The sequence below is a fragment of the Gossypium hirsutum genome, chromosome A08 (genome assembly GCF_007990345.1).
Source record: "Gossypium hirsutum isolate 1008001.06 chromosome A08, Gossypium_hirsutum_v2.1, whole genome shotgun sequence".
NCBI lineage: Eukaryota > Viridiplantae > Streptophyta > Magnoliopsida > Malvales > Malvaceae > Gossypium > Gossypium hirsutum.
The window spans coordinates 85167308-85184926 of NC_053431.1; the positions used below are offsets into that span (position 1 = coordinate 85167308).

The 17619-nt window shown below is 34.2% G+C and overlaps 1 long non-coding RNA gene across 2 annotated transcripts; it reads right to left on the minus strand.

Annotated features, from left to right (window-relative positions):
* Positions 1–548: 548 nt before the first annotated feature.
* LOC107934278 (uncharacterized) lies at positions 549–8818 on the minus strand. 2 transcript variants are annotated; one of them, XR_001693854.2, is made up of 6 exons: positions 8643–8818; positions 8246–8343; positions 8050–8111; positions 7914–7968; positions 7165–7329; positions 622–923 (listed from the first exon to the last, which is right to left on the minus strand). It is a non-coding gene; the product is annotated as an uncharacterized lncRNA (long non-coding RNA). The 2 variants fall into 2 exon arrangements; XR_001693853.2 differs by lacking the exon at positions 7914–7968 and having other exon boundaries at positions 549–923.
* Positions 8819–17619: the final 8801 nt, after the last annotated feature.

Genomic DNA, 17619 nt, shown 5'->3' on the forward strand with positions numbered 1-17619 from the left:
CCACCATGTACATTCCCCCCAGCTCCATGATGGCAACTTATTACCAATAAGTTGCCACGTCAACACTACCAAACAAAAGGTACACTACAGCAAAACAGGTTTTTAGCGGCTTTTTTTTGGGTCTATAGCGGCGCTTATAAACGCCGCTAAAACTATATGCGGCCCTTGATGCCGCTAAAAACAACGCCGCTAACATTTTGCGGCGTTTATGTAAAAAAACTCGGTTAAAGAACATGAATTTTAGCGGCGCTTTTCCCACAAACGTAGCTAATGAACATGACCTTTAGCGGCGCTTTTCCCACAAACGCCGCTAACCGCTAAAGAACATGACCTTTAGCGGCGCTTTTCCCATAAATGCCACTATAAAATAGACCTTTAGCGGCACTTTTCTCACAAAAGCCGCTAAAGAACATGACATTTAAAAAAATATATTTTAATTAAATAATATATATTTCTATGATAAATATTATATTATGTTTTATTTTTGAAATTTGAACTTTAAACTATATACTTTTAAGGATAAATAAAAAATATTAATTAAATTAAATTTTCTATAAAAATTTTAACTTTAAAACTAAATATAAAAATTAATGAATTTAAATTTAATACATAAGCATTGATTCAATATGTAATTTAATACATAAAAAAAAACACACACACAAACAAACTCACAAAGTATTACTATTTCGAAAACAAAATTCATCCTGGTGAGAAAAGAATGCCAAACCATCATCAACTCTCATTAATCAAAGGAAAAAGATCAGAAAAGAAGAAGAAAAAATATACAACAGAGGGCTGGTTCAAGCTTAGATGAAGCAAAAGTATTGCAATGCCTGTATATAACTTAGAGAAGTCCTCTGCTGTGTGAGCTATCTCGAGACTGTCTCTAACCTCCATCGCCATTTGTAACCTCGTCTGAATTGCTGCTCAAGGAACACACACAAGCAAAAAATTAAGAGAAATTGACAACTCTTTCAACGTTTATATTCATTTTACAAGAGAACCACATAGAAAACCAAGCAGAGAATAAAAACGTTTATATATTTGGTTTCATGAGCTGAAATCACAGACAAGTTACATCAACAAAGAAGCAAAAAAATGTCCAACTAGAGAATAGATGAAAACCTATTTTCCATAAGCAATTTGTAATTATTGCAGTGCACAAAATAACAATTATTGTAGTGCATTTCTTATCTACTTTAACCATCCTTTCCACCCCATCAAACCTAAACATTTCCCCCATTTCCCAGGAATATATAAAACTATAAGATTCCACAGAAGATAAGCTTAAATGTTATTTTACACGTCAAAACAGCTGTTTTCAACTTTTTCACAACAGAACCTACACTTCGTGAGACTTCAAAAAAGAACAAGAACAAGTTCCAACAGAGTTGCATATTTGAAGGATGAGACATGAAAAACAGAAGACTCATAAAGAGATTATATACTTTTAGTCAACTATTCACTCAAGTTCATTCAAACTTATATTATAATTTTGTCTCGAATGTCATTAACACAAATAGAGGGTTGTGTTAAAGGCTGTCACTATATTGTAAACCATCATCACTGCATTATGTATAGTAGAAGAAAAGTTCCATAGATATTGTTAGAATTTAGTGACCTGAATCCATATTTAAATAAAATACAGTGGTAAAATAAAATAAAAGAAGAATCCATATAGAATTACACTTCTTTTATTTTATTTTAGAATAAGGTTTTTTGAACCTTATTAAATTCTATCTATTTGATATTGATTAGAATAAGGTGTTTCAGTCTTACTAGAATATGACTTTACAAGCCTATAAATAGACATAGTCTATTCCTCTTGTAATTATTCGAATTTGACATAGTGAATTTTCTTCTCCTTTACAGTGGTTTTTTTCCCGAAAGGGCTTCCACGTAAAAATCTATGTATTTTTATTTTATTTTATTTTATTTTTTCACAAATTGGTATCCGAGCTTCCAGGTTGTTCATCTCGATATGGTAATGGCGTCTTTAAAGTATGAAATTCTGTTGTTAGATCGCAACACCAGATTTGTGTTGTGGTAGATTAAGATGCAAGCAGTTCTTGCGCAGATGGATAAAATGCCTTCAACATTAACAGATGAAGAGAAGAAGCGTAAGGATCGAAAGGCGTTAACACAATTACATCTGCATTTGTCCAATGAAATTTTACAGGATGTGATAAAAGAGAAGACCGCCGCTGCATTATGGAAGAGGCTAGAACAATTATGTATGTCGAAATATCTAACAAGCAAGTTGCATATGAAGCAACGTCTTTATGCTCATCATTTGGAGGAAGGTGCGTCTGTACACGAACACTTAACAGTGTTTAAAGAAATTCTCTCAAACTTGGAGGCCATGGAGGTTCAGTATGATAAGGAAGATCTAGGGTTGATTCTAGTTTGTTCATTGCCCCCGTCTTATTCAACCTTTAGAGACAAGATTTTATATAGCCGCGAGTCTCTCACAGTTGATGAGGTTTATGATTCTTTAACCTCGTATGATAAGATGAAGCATCTTGTGGTTAGACCCGACTCTCAAGGAGAGGGTCTCATTGTTCGTGGGAGACAAGATTGGAATGCTGATGATGATCGTAGAAGGATACAGGAACGGAATCCTCGCGGTAAATCTAAGGCTAGATCAAAGTTTTCAAACAGAGGTAAAACTTGCAACTTCTGTAAGAAGAAAGGGCACATTCAATCTGAGTGCTACAAGCTATAAAATAAGATTAAAAGGGAGGTTACGAATCAAAAGGGAAAACAACCAAAAAATTCTAGTGAAGTTGATGTTGTAAAAGACTACAGTGATGGTGAACTTCTAGTCGCTTCTGTCAATGATTCTAAAGTAAGCGAGGAGTGGATACTTGATTCAGGCTTCACCTTCCGCATAAGTCCCAATCCGGATTGGTTTACAACTTACGAAACAGTGTCCGAAGGTGTTGTTTTAATGGGAAATAATGCGTCGTGTAAAATCACAGGTGTTGGAACAATTAAAGTTAAGATGTTTGATGGAGTTGTCAGAACACTTACTGACGTATGACATGTTCCAGAATTGAAAAGAAATTTAATTTCGTTGAGTACTCTTGATTCAAAAGGGTACAGATACACAGCTGAAAGTGGGGTTTTAAATATTTCCAAAGGTTCCTTTGTTGTGATGAAAGGGTAGATAAAGATTGCCAAGTTATATGTTTTGCAGGGTTCTATTGTTACTGGTGATACAACTGTCGCTTCCTCTTCCTTGTCAGATGATGAATTACTAAACTTTAGCATATGCGCCTAGGGTATATGAGTGAGAATGGCATGGCAGAATTGAGCAAAAGAGGACTTCTTGATGGACAAGGAATTTGCAAACTAAATTTTTGTGAGCACTGTGTTTTTGGGAAGTAAAAGAGAGTTTGACTCACCAGAGGAATCCATAACACGAAGGAAACATTGGAGTATATTCATTCTGATCTGTGGGGGCCATCTAGAGTGCCTTCGAGAGGTGGAGCTAATTATATGCTAACCTTTATTGATGATTTTTCTAGAAAAGTTTGGGCGTTCTTTCTGAAGTAGAAAAACGATGTGTTTTCCGCATTTAAGTCTTGGAAAATTATGATTGAAAAATAGACGGGAAAACAAATAAAATACCTCTGCACAGACAATGGCTTAGAGTTCTGTTCTGATAAGTTTAATAGATTGTGCAAGTCAGAAGGGATCGTGAGACACTTGACAGTTCGCCATACTCCACAGCAAAATGGCGTTGTAGAACGAATGAACAGAACGATCATGGAGAAGGTTCGATGTATGTTGTCAAATGCCAATTTACCAAAGTCATTTTAGGCAGAAGCAGCCTCTACTGCATATTTTTTGATCAACCGATCTCCATCTGTTGCTATCGAGAAAAAGACTCCACAATAGGTATGGTCTAGTAATCCTGGTAATTATTCTGATTTAAATATTTTTGGGTGTCCTGCATATGCTCATGTTGATAATGGAAAATTGGAACTGAGATCCATTAAATGCGTATTTCTTGGTTATAAAGTTGGTGTAAAAGGGTATAAGTTATGGTATCCTGAAAATAGAAAAGTTGTGATTAGCAGAGATGTTGTTTTTGATGAAATTGCTATGCTACCTAACTTATCTCTTAAAGACTCTTCCAATAAAGAAAATCAAAAGCAGGTGGAGCATCAGATTAATACAGAGTCAACTCCTCAAGCCAGTACAAAAAATTGAGAATAGAGTTGCTTCTTCACCACAATACCCTATCGCCAAAAATAGAACTGGAAGAGAAATTAAACCTCCAAAGAAGTATGTCGAAGCTGATTTAGTTGCTTATGCTTTAAATGTGGCTGAAGGTATAGATGCAAACCAAGAGCCATCTAATTATCCTTAGGTGGTTAGCTGTGGAGACTCAGAAAAATGGATGTTTGCTATGCAAGAAGAGATGGAATCACTTCACAAAAACAAAACATGGGATCTTGTGAAACTTCCTAAAGGTAAGAAGACTGTTCGTTGTAAATGGGTGTTTAAAAAGAAAGAAGAGACTCCAGGAGTTGAAGAACCCAGATATAAAGCAAGGCTTATTGCAAAGAGTTACAGTCAAATTCCAGGAGTGGACTTCACAGATGTGTTCTCCCTAGTTGTGAAGTATAGTTCAATTCGAGCTTTGCTTGGTATTGTGGCCATGCATGATTTGGAGCTTAAGTAGTTAGATGTAAAAACTGTATTTTTACATGGAGAACTTGAAGAGGATATTTACATGCAACAACCAGAGGGTTTTACAGTCTCAGAAAAAGAGGACTATGTTTGCTTGCTGAAAAAGTCCCTTTACGGTTTGAAACAGTCACCAAGGCAGTGGTACAAGAGGTTTGATTCCTTTATGACTTCTCATGATTTCAAAAGAAGTAGTTTTGACAGTTGTGTTTACTTTAAGAAAAATAGTGATGGTTCTTTTGTGTATCTACTTCTTTATGTTGATGACATGTTGATAGAAGCAAAAGATAAAGGAGAGATAAGAAACATCAAAGCCCAACTAAGTGAAGAATTTGAGATGAAAGATTTGGGACCAGCAAAGAAGATACTTGGTATGGAGATTCTCAGAGATAGAAAAGCAAGTAAATTGTACCTAAGTCAGAAGGGGTACATTGAGAAAGTTCTTTGCAGGTTCAATATGTAGAGTACTAAGCCTATTAGTACTCCTTTAGCAACCCATTTCAGACTTTTATCGGCTTTGTCTCCATAATCAGATGATGAGATTGAGTACATGTCACATGTTCCATACTCTAGTGCAATGGGATCTCTCATGTATGCTATGGTTTGTTCACATCCAGATTTATCATATGCAGTTAGTGCAGTTAGCAGATATATGACGAATCCTGGAAAAGAACATTAGAAAGTAGTTCAATTGATTTTAAGATACTTACGAGGTACTACTGATGTTTGCTTACAGTTTGAAAAAACTAGAGATAGAGTCATTGGGTATGTTGATGCTGATTTTGCTGGAGACCTTGATAGAAGAAGATCTCTCACAGTTTATGTCTTTACAATCGGAGGTTGTTCAATTAGTTGGAAAGCCACTTTGCAAACTATAGTTGCTTTGTCTACCACTGAAGCTGAGTACATGGCGATTACTGAGGTTTGTAAAGAAGCTATTTGGTTGAAGGGGCTCTTTAGTGAACTCAATGAAGACCTTCAAATTAACACATTATTTTGTGACAGTCAGAGTGCCATCTTTCTTACAAAAGTTCAAATGTTTCATGAGAGAACAAAACACATTGATGTTCGGTATCATTTTATTCGTGATATTATTGCTCGTGGTGATATTTTTGTAAGCAAAATTAGTCCTCATGAAAATCCTGCAGATATGATGACTAAGTCACTTCTTGTAACCAAGTTTGAGCATTGCTTAGACTTGGTTGGTGTTCATTGTTGAAGTTAAACCCTTAAGGGGTTTTATGGAAGAGGTGGAGAACTTGTTCCTTGAGAGTTCGCGATAAAGAATTTGTTCATTAAGAATTCGTGTCAAGATGGAGATTGTTAGAATTAAGTGACCCAAATCATTATTTAAATAAAATACAGTGGTAAAATAAAATAAAAGAAGAATCCATATAGAATTACACTTCTTTTATTTTATTTTAGAATAAGGTTTTTTAAACCTTATTAAATTCTATCTATTTGATATTGATTAGAATAAGGTGTTTTAGTCTTACTAGAATATGGCTTTACAAGCCTATAAATAGACATAGTCTATTCCTCTTGTAATTATTCGAATTCAACATAGTGAATTTTCTTCTCCTCTGCCCGTGGTTTTTTTCCCAAAGGGTTTCCACATAAAAATCTGTGTTTTTTATTTTATTTTATTTTATTTTTCATAGAGATCAGTTCATTTTTCTTGCTGTGCTATTAACCCCAACATAATCACTCAGTTTGAAACAATATTTGCTATTAAGAACAAAAGTACACTTGAAACAACCAACTTTCTATTATTTCCCCAGACACAATTGTTACATCTTCTTATTCTGCTTAGAATAAAATTTCAGAAGAATAGGTAGGCTAAACATTCATGCAAGCAAACTGTAAAATTGAAGGTAGCAAATTCTCATTCATCTCCATTTTTAACAAAAACACAAAACTGGAATTTGGAATGATAGCCTTCAAGGTCAATACTCAAAGCTTCTTAGCTGACATAAGAAACAAAAAGCATAAATAATAGGGTCCAAAATTGATCTAAACTTAAAAACTGAACATACCCAGATTTCAAATCTAGAAACTAATCAACATCCAATAAATTGAAACCAGAACACCTAGAGTAGCAAAAACAACTGCAGGATTCTTTTAAATATTAGCACTAGAAACAAATTTGCACCAACATTCAAAGAGGTAATAATCCACAAGTCTACAAATCAGCTAAGGTAATTATCTTTCACCCATAGTTTTTGCCTAATAAAATTATGCTACCAAGCTTATAAGTAATCTGATTCAAACACATAATTTCACCTAAAATTATGTTGATCATCAAACCTCGGAATACTGATATAATGGAAAAAAATAAAAAGAAGTTTAAATTTTCCACATAAATCGAAACAAGGAAAAACAAAAGGAAAAAAGCACCGTTGAATCTAAAAACGTAAAATTTGGTAGCAGAATCGAAAGTAAGGAAAAGGTAAAAACAGAAAGTACCAGAAAGCAGCGTAGGAAGAGAAATCAGAGGCAGAGACCATGACTGCAATGGAAGCAGCAGCAAATGCACATTGATATATCCTTAGCGTTAACCCATTCGCCGTTCCTGGACTTCCTATAAACACCTTTATCTTGTTCCTTCAAGCTAAGGGTAGATATATTATTCTGAGCACAAATACATTAAAATACTTACATCAACATATAGTGAAAAAGCTTTCTCATATTGCCCATTAATAAAATAATAAGTCGAGATTGTGTATATGATATTATGTATATGATATTAATACCATATTTATATAGATAAACAGAAATATAATCACCCCGTGTCATGGGCAAACAAAAACAGATCAGTGCTGGACAAGAAGGTTATTCTTTTTTGTAAATTCTTTGTATCAAACTCCACTATATCACAGGTATATTAGAGGGGGAACAGCTGAAAGAATGTGATGTGAAGGGGCAAACATAATGCCTCTATACACAACCAAAAAAAATAATAATAATAAAGAAAACTTTATTAAACCGAGTATGTTTACAGACTTTAAACCAACAGCTAAATATTTAAATACATTAAATATTTGAATTTAATAAGTTTTACATTTTTAATAGATTATTTGCATAAAAAGTAAACAAATTCAAAGAAAGATTTGTATCTGTTGCAGACAATAACTATAATATTCAAATCAAAATATTATTATACAAATTTTAAAAAATAAATGAGAAAAAGAATTAAAAATCCGAACCTACATTACCTTATATCTAAAAGGAAATCATGAACCCGTTTCTGATCCATTGATTTAAGTGCATCTTAAACGAAACAAGAAAATTGATCAAGTTAACTAAATGTTTCCTCATAAACATGGCTTCATCCAAAATAAAATCTCATACCATTACAATTTGCCTTTTAAGCAGAAGCTGCTGCAACTTTCTTCCTTGGTGCTCTTCAGTACCTATACATCACCCCCAATAAAAAATAATAACATTTTGAAAGAAAAAAAAACCCAAAATTTCTTACAAGAACAGAAATACGCAATGAAACTAAAATCAAAAAGCAATGAGCCCAAGGACATTAGCATTTTCCTACCTTCCCTGAAACCTGTCTTGAACCTGCGAGGAACGTGGCGAAGATACCTCTATGCACCGGTGATGGAGATGTTATCCTCATCTAATTGAAACCAACAGCTAAAAACACAAATAATCACACAAGTTTAAAAACCCAAAATAACCATAAGACAATGATGCTTTGAACCCCTGTGAAATTATCAAAACAAAAGACAAAGGCAATGTTTGCAAAAGAACAATAAATAAAATCCATTCTTCAATCTTCCAGCCACCAAATCAAAGGGCAAAATTTTGTTACTTCCTAATACAGATTTGTCAAAACAACATAAATGAATCATTATTTCAGAAACCCAAAAAAAGCAAAATTATAAAGAAATAATCCGAAATTAAAAGAAGGAAAAAAAGAGAGCAAGATTTACCTAGAATTAAAAGAAACCCTAACAGCTCGAGAGGAAAGGAGTAGCTATGGTGGGTGAATTCAGTGCAGTGAAATGAAAAGGAAAAAGAAGTGTGATTGGGGCGCATGACGGAGATGAGAAGAAGAGGGAGTAACGAGCGGGTAACCAAAAATTATTTTTTTGGGAGTGAGCGGGATTTTGATTTCCCCTTTTTGGTAAAAAAATAATGGTCTTTTGCAGTTCACCAAAAATGCCATTATAGCTCAATTTTTTAACGGCTTTTTTGCTAAAAAGCTCAATTTTTTGTGGCGTTTTGTCCAAAAACGCCACTATTGCTCAATTTTGATTTTTTTTCATTTTTAATATATTTTTTCTGTTTTTTCTTTCAAATTTTTGTGCTGAGATTATCATTTTTTGGAATTTTTTTTAATTTTGAATATTGAACTTTTTAACTGAAATATGGACTAAAATATTAAATATTAAATATTTAAGTTTTTACTTTTTTATTTTTAAATTTTAAATTTTTTTGAAAATTTTTATAATTTTTAAATTAACATATAAAATACAAAAGGAAACTTTAACAGAAATAAAATGGAATCAATTAATTAAAAAAATACAAAATGACACAGCAATACAAGTATTATTCTTTTAAGTATGGTCCGCATTAGTTGTTTAGATTTTTATATAAATGGCATTTAATTATATGTATACACCTAAATTTTGATAGAGATACATCTCAGAATTATATATGAATTTCGGTTTAATGTGTAATTGTAGACGTGAAATTCTAAGCGTGGTTTAAATTTATAGTTGAAACTTTAATTTTGATTTAATCATACATATTTTAAAAAATAAATACACCAATATATTTTTATATTGAATAAATATAAATATTTATGTATGCAATATATAAATATAAAATGATGTTATATCAATAATTGTGTTAATAATTTACAAGAACTGGATTAAATTAAAGTTCATGTATACAATTGCACACTAAACCATTGTTCATGTATGCTTTTGGGATTTAACCCATTTTGATATATATATTTTAAAAATAATAATTTATATTTATCTTATTTAGATTTATATTATAAAAAATCCAAGATACACAAGTTAAGTAGTTCACCTTATTTACCCCTAAACACTAAAAATTAAAACCTAAACCCCAAATCCTAGTCCATAAACCCTAAATCCTAGACCATAAACCTACACCCTAAACCCTAACTATATAGTTACCAATCCATATCAATCTGTTACTTTTTTTATTTATTTATCAATATTTTTTTTTAAAATCTAACATTTAAATATATATGAAATGGTTTAGATTAAATATTTTTAAATATAAAAGCATTAATTGATTGTATAAAATTTCATCATTTAACAAATCTCAAGTAAACCTTAAATCTTAAACCATTTAATATATATAATGTTATCTACTATCTTTTAAATAATTTAAACTATAATCATAATTTTAATATATTAAAATTAATATTATCTCTTTTACAATTATATAAGAAATTATTTAATATATAAATTAAAAAACACTAATTAATATAAATCCTAAACCCCTATCCCCTAATCTCTAACCCCTATCCCCATAAACCCTAAATCATAAACCATAAACCATAAACCATATACCATAAACCATAATCCCTAAACTGATAATCCATAAACCTTAAAATAGTAACTCCTAAAGCTTAAATCCTAAACCATAAACCCTAACCTATAATGATAATTAATTAAATATTTTAAAATTAATACTATCTCTTTTACGATTATATAAGAAATTACTTAATATATAAATTAAAAAATAATCAATCATATACCCGAAAAACTTTAAAATTATTTTAAGTAATAGTATTTTTTTTTCATTTTTAACAAATATTTTTCTATGTTTTTACTTCCAAATTTTTTCTACGTGTCATTATTTTTGAAGAATTTAAATATTCAATTAAAAATAAATTGTACTTTAATTAATATAAATAAGCTAGTTAAATAATAAACAGACAGATAAAATGTTTTTTGCGGCGTTTTTGATAAAGTGCCGCTAAAGCTCGATCTATAGTGGCGTTTTTCAAAAAGTGCCGCTAATCATTGACCTATAGCGGCGTTTTTTAAAAAGCGTCGCTAATGCTTGATTCATAGCTGCTTTTTTTAAAAGCACCGCTAATGCTTCGATCTATAGCGGCGTTTTTCAAAAAGAGCCACTAATGCCACTAAAGCTCAACACAAAACGAAGCGTTGTGCTTATTTTTTTTGTGGCGTTTTTCAAAAAGCACCGCTAATGGTCGACCTATAGCGGCTTTTTTTAAAAAGTGCCTCTAATGCTCTATCTATAGCGGTGTTTTTCAAAAATTGTCACTAATGCTCGATCTATAATGATGTTTTTTGTCCAAACGCCGCTAAAAACACCTCTAAAAACCTGTTTTGTTGTAGTGGTATCTCCTTATAAATACCCTGCAGGATGATGTCCCATTATAAACCTTAAGCACTTACTTTCTGCACTCAGCCTTCTCAACCCTCATAGTAACCTTCTTCTTCCTCATATCATTCTTTGGCTCTCTCTCTGTCTGTCTAGGTGAACTAACCTCCTTTTGCACCATCAGCTTCTCCTTATCTCCTTCTTTGTTGATACCTTTCATCAAAAATTGGTATAGTGACGTGGGCCTTACCATGATTTCTTCTCAGAACGATGCCCTTAAACCTAACAAACCTAGCTAACTCCACCAACCTCGTAAACTCGTAAGCTCCGACGAATCCTATCAATCCCATCACCTTTGAACCCTCTTCAAACGAAAACCCCACTGTTTCGACTCAATCATTGAGGTTGAACAACCCTTTTGTTCTTTTTTACCAAACCTTAAACCTTAAATATTGTTATTTTTTCTGTAACAGCTCGTTTTTGGGTCAAATCAGAACAGTGGTTTCGGGACCACAAATCTGAAGTAGAAATATTTATTATGATATTATTTTAAGGTCTATAGTACGATTGAATGATTGTGTGGAAATTTCGTTAAGAAATTTTATCGATAAAGTGTCCAATTTGACTAATAGGACTAAATTGCAATAGGTGCAAAATGTGTGTTTTAGAAGCCAAGGGTGTTTGATTGTAATGGATTCTTAAATTGGAGGTCCTTAAATGGTAATTAGACCATTATACTTTAGGATGGACAAAAATGGACATGGTTAGGTGAAATTTCAAAGTTATGCATTAAGGGCATTTTGGTCATTTGGTTAATAAAGACAAAATAAAACAAATAAAAGATGTTCAACTTTCTAATTTCATCCCCCATAGCCGAATTTCAAGAGTCACCATAGCTACGGTTTTGGCTAAGCTTCCAAGCTCAATTGTAAGTTTATCTTTGTCTCGTTTTTAATGATTTTTTATGTTTTTGAAGTTGTTTCATCTAGCTATTTCAAGGACTAATTTGAAAGAAAATCAAAGTCTAAAATTTTATCCATATTGAGTATTTGTGTATTTTGATGTTTAATGGTAGAAAATGCATGTTTGGTGTTAGATAAACAACATTTACCAAGTGATTTTTGATGAAAATGTTAAATAGGGACCTATTTGTAAAAGTTGTAAAATGTATGTAAAAATATGAATAAATGAAAAATACAGGCTGTTATGAGTACTATTACTATTCAACTAGGCTTAGGTAATGAATAAATTGAATGAAAATTATTTTATGAGCCTAGGGACTAAAATGTAAAAAGTTGAATAGTTAGGGGCAAAAATGTAATTTTTTCCCTAAGGTGTTTTTGGGATTAAATTGAATAATGTGATGATTGAATAAGTTAAATGTGGTATTATAGATCAAGAAAGATGAGGTTTTGACCTAGACCGGGGAAAGAACAAGGATGTGGACTAAATCAAACTATTAGCCATTTTGTACCGAGGTAAGTTCGTATATTAAAAATAAGCTTTAAAATAATAGTATTTTAATGCTTTAATATTGCATGAACTATATGTTTGATTATGTGAATGAGTTTAATTTTATGAACGAGTTCGACAACAATTTGACAAGCAAGAAATCTCGTTTGAATCTTAGGAATAGGTTAGGATACGAGTGACATGTCACTAGGGCTACATTGTGTTATGTGATTATGTGATCTGAGTGTTGGTCCCGTACATCTTACCGGTGGCTGAGTATACCGGCATATGTTGCGGATACTTGACAGCTTGTATGAGCAGCACCGTGTAGCTATATCTTGACTAACAGTTTGTGTGAGTAGGCCCGTCGATAGCTTGAGAGCGAGCGATTATGTGGTATGAGACTTGGGTAACTTTGGCTACATATGTGGCATTTAGTGTGCAAAGCATCTGATATTGTTATTTTGAAGGGTTTACGGGTATGTCAAAGATGAGAATATGTGTAAAACCATTACGAGATGGTACAGGTATGTGCTTAAAACTTATGATTCTTAAATTCGTGAAATGATGAATATGAGGTAAGTTGTGATGGAATGAATTATGATCATGAGACTATGGTAAATTTATATTTAATCATGTTATATTATTTGAATGTTATATGTATGGTAATGTTTGCTTATTTCTTACATACGAGCTTACTAAGCTATATAGCTTACTCCGTTTATTTTCCATGTTTTTAAGTGTCGCTAAAGTAGCTCGGATAGAAGATCGTCGGAGATTCGAATCACACTAACAAACTCTCATTTTGGGTATTAATGATCTTAATGTTTTGAATATATGGCACGTATAGGGACTTGGTCATTTTGTTATATGTATCGTCAGGTTTTGGCCAAAAGTATTGGCTTGTAATAGTTATAGGCTTGATTTGATATTTGGCCATGTGAATTGGATCATTTTGATTAACTTGGTTGTAAGCCTACTTATATGCATGTATGTGTCAATGCCTTGTTGATAATATAGTTTATCAATGCTTATTAAATGGTTGAATGTGGCTCTTTGGTTTTGTTATTGAATGGCTAAGTTGGTATTTTGATGTGTTAGAAGACTTAAACAAAACTATGCTTGAAGAAGGTATTATTGTTGATACTTGTGGTTGTGAGATTGGTATGATTTGGTTTGGTAGAATATGATGTTGTAAGTATGTTAAGTGTTAGTAATGAATGATGTGATTTAGCCTTGATTATGAATGTTTTGGTTGCTTAAACATGCCATGGATTATGCCATTAAACTTTTGTGTGTGTAGGGGTAAATAAGGGTGGCAAATGGCTTGGTAAATAGCCTTCATTTTGTCCACATGGGTAGACACATGGGAGTGTTTCTAGGCCGTGTGTGACACACGACCTGCCCCATGGGCATGTTTTTCGGCCGTGTGTCCCCTGCACCTAAATTTTGAGAAACAGAATGCTCAGAATTATGCACACGGGCAGAGACACAGGCATGTGTCTCAACTGTGTAAGGGACATGGCCTCAGGCACGGGTGTGTGTCCCCACCATGTAAAGTCTGCACCTATTTTATGGAAATATAATTTACCACATGGCCTGGCACACGGGCGTGTGACTTGGCCTTGTGACATCAATTTGTTCATGCATTGCAAAACAGAGAGTTACACGGGTTAGGGACAAGGGCGTATGTGACCACACGGCCTACCCACACGGGCATGTCTCAAGCTACACGGGTGTGTGACCCTTGTTCATAGCAAAAATTTTCTAAGTTTTGTAAAAATTCTCTGAGTGCTCAGTCTAGTCTCGAACCACTTCCAAAGCATGTTTCGGGCCTTATAGGCTCGTATTAGGGACTTTATGGTTGAATGCGAATGTTTTTAATTTGGATGAAAATTTATGACCCAAAATTGTATGTTTGTTCAGTTGTAAGTCTGATAATGCCTTGTACCCTGTTCCGGCGTTGAATACGAGTAAGGGATGTTACATTTAGTTGTATTAGAGCTACGGTTTAGTCGATTCTCGGACTAATGTAGCATGTGTAAGAGTCTAGCTATACATGCCATATATAAATTGTGATAATGTGACGACTTCTAACGATTTAAAATTGTGTTTTCATATAGTAAATGGATCCCGACCAAGAAGTAGCTGATGACATTGAAAGTAATGCGACAGCTCCTACTCAAGGGATTGTGCCATCTAAAAGTAGACCAGTGACGATTAGTCAGGGAGGAAAGGCTAGGGAAGTCTTCTTCTAAAGGATGAATGAGTGGTTTGTCGAGTTTGTTCGGACAAATCCGACTGCTCAACATCTTCCACCCCCACCTAACCCTCAACCGATTCTTGTAGCCCCTCAAGGTGTGGATTTGGTAAGGCTGAATAAGCCTCCAGTCGATAAGATTCGAAAACAAGGGGATGAAGAATTTAGAGCAAATGTCGATGATGATCCCGAGAGAGCAAAATTCTAGCTTGAGAACTCTATCCAGGTATTTGATTAGCTTTCTTGCACCCCAGATGAGTGCTTGAAATGTGCTATATCACTTCTGAGGGATATAGCATATCAGTGGTGGAACATTTTAATATCAATGGTACCAAGGGAAAGGGTTACCTAGGATTTCTTCCAAGAGGAATTCAGAAAGAAATACATCAGTCAATGGTTTATTGATCAGAGGCGTAAAGAGTTCTTAGAACTAAAACAGGGCCGTATGATTGTGACTGAATACAAGCGAGAGTTTGTTAGACTCAGTAAGTATGCTCGAGAATGTGTTTCAACAGAGGCTATTATGTGTAAGAGATTCGAAGTTGGGCTGAATGAGGATATCAGGTTGTTAGTTGGGATTTTAAAGTTGAAAGAATTTATCGTGCTAGTCGAACGAGCTTGCAAAGCCGAAAAGTTAAGCAAAGAAAAGAGAAAAGCTGAGTTTGAGGCTAGAGATTCAAGAAAAAGGCCGATGAATAATTTGTTTCAACCTTTGTCAAAGAATTGAGGGATTTGTATACTCAATCGAATGCTTCAGCTGGGTATCCCAACAGAGATCATGGGAAGCAATATTCGGGTTCCATGGCCCAAACTATGTCGATAGTGAGCGTTGGTAATGCTAGGTCCAACAGACCTGAATGTCAACATTGTGGTAGACGACATCCCGGTGAATATAGGATGAATAGTCGGGCCTGCTTTAAATGTGGCTCCCCAGTCCACTTCATTCGAGATTGCCCTGAAATGGCTGAGAAAGATAATTTTTTGAATACAAGGCCAAGTAACATTTCCACTAGAGAAAGGCCACCGAGAAATATTGGGAGTGAGAATAGTAGCAGAGGTGTGACGAAAGAGTTAACTGTGAGATCAGAGGTTAGAGCACCTGCTGGAACTTACACTATTCGCGCTCGCGAAGATGCATCATCCCTTGATGTTATCACTGGTACATTTTCTCTCTATGATACTAACGTAGTTGCATTGATTGATTCTGGATCAACTTATTCTTATATTTGCTTGAATTTTGTATCTAGTAAGAATTTTCCTGGTGAGTCTACTGAGTATGTAATTAAAGTATCGAACCCCTTAGGCAAATATGTTCTAGTTGATAAAGTTCACAAGAATTGTCCTTTAATGATTCGGGGTCACTGTTTTCTGGTTGACTTAATGTAACACCCCTTACCCATATCTGACACCGGAACAGCGTTTAAAGCGTTACCAGATTTAAACATAAACATTCGTATAAAATCGGGTCATAAAATTTCGTTCCAATTTAAAACTTTTCAATTACATGCCAATTGTCCCTTACAAGGGTCTACGATACCCGAAACATATATCGGAAGCGGTTCGGGACTAGACTGAGAACTTTCGAAACCTTTTAAACACTTCGAAAATTTTCTTATTTTGGAGAGTCACACGCCCGTGTGGGTAGGTCGTGTGGTTACACACGCCCGTGTGGCTCGGGACATGCTCGTGTCCTCAACCCGTGTAACTCTCTGACTATGATGTCATCAACAAAATAAGGTCACACGGCCAAGTCATACGCCCGTGTGCTTAGACTGTGTGGCGAATTAAATTCCAAAAATTAAGTGCAGAATTCACACGGCCTGGGCACACGCCCATGTCCTAAGGCCATGTCCTTCACACAGCTGAGACACATGGCAGTCTCTCTGCCCGTGTGTTTACTACTGGGCATTCTATTTTACATAATTAGGGTGCAGGGGACACATGGCCGGAACACACACCCATGGGGCAGATCATGTTTCACACACGGCCAAGACACATGCCCGTGTGTCTAACCGTGTGGACAATTTTTAGGCTATTTTTGAAGCCATTTGTAATAGCCCGACTTTACGGCTAGTCAGAACAGTGGTTCTGGAACCACTAACTCGAGGTCAAGGAAATTATTTTTTTATATATTATTTTATTTTATGTATTTTATAATGTTAGATAAGTACATAAAAATTTTGGTGAATTAATTTTAGTGATTACTTGCTTAATTGCAAAAAAAAGACCAAATCGCATAAAGTAAAAAAGTCTTAAATTGTTAGCTAAAGGTGTTAAATTGCTATGGACCTTAATTTTGGGGTTTTTAAAGGGAAATTAGACCCTTTCCTAAGAGGTTGGCCAGCCATAGGGAACAATTTGGTCAAAAAGTCAAAAGTTTAGGTGGTTTGGTGACTTAATTAAATAAAATAAAACAAGATGACTTCATCCTTTCATTCTATTCCCAAGTCAGTAGCCTCCCTAATTTTCACATGGCCTGGCACATGGGTGTGTCTTGTGGCTGTGTGGACAAGTCAGTATGTATGCCCTATTTTGACACGGCCTAGACATACAGGCATGTCTAAAGCCTTGTGAGGCACACGGCCTGTTCACACGGACGTGTGACCTGTACAACTTTGAAAATTGTTTAAGTTTCGAAAATTTTTGTATGAACTCGGTTTAGTCCCAACCCTTTTCTAAAGCATGTTTAAGGTCTCGTTGACCTATGTAAGGGACTCTATAATGATTTATGATTATATGTGAATGGCGTTTGTTAATTATTTGTAAAATGTTCCAATTTCTCCGGTAATGCCTTTAACCCTTGTCCGGCCACAAATACGGGTTAGGGGTGGTACATTTGGTTGGTATCAGAGTTACGGTTT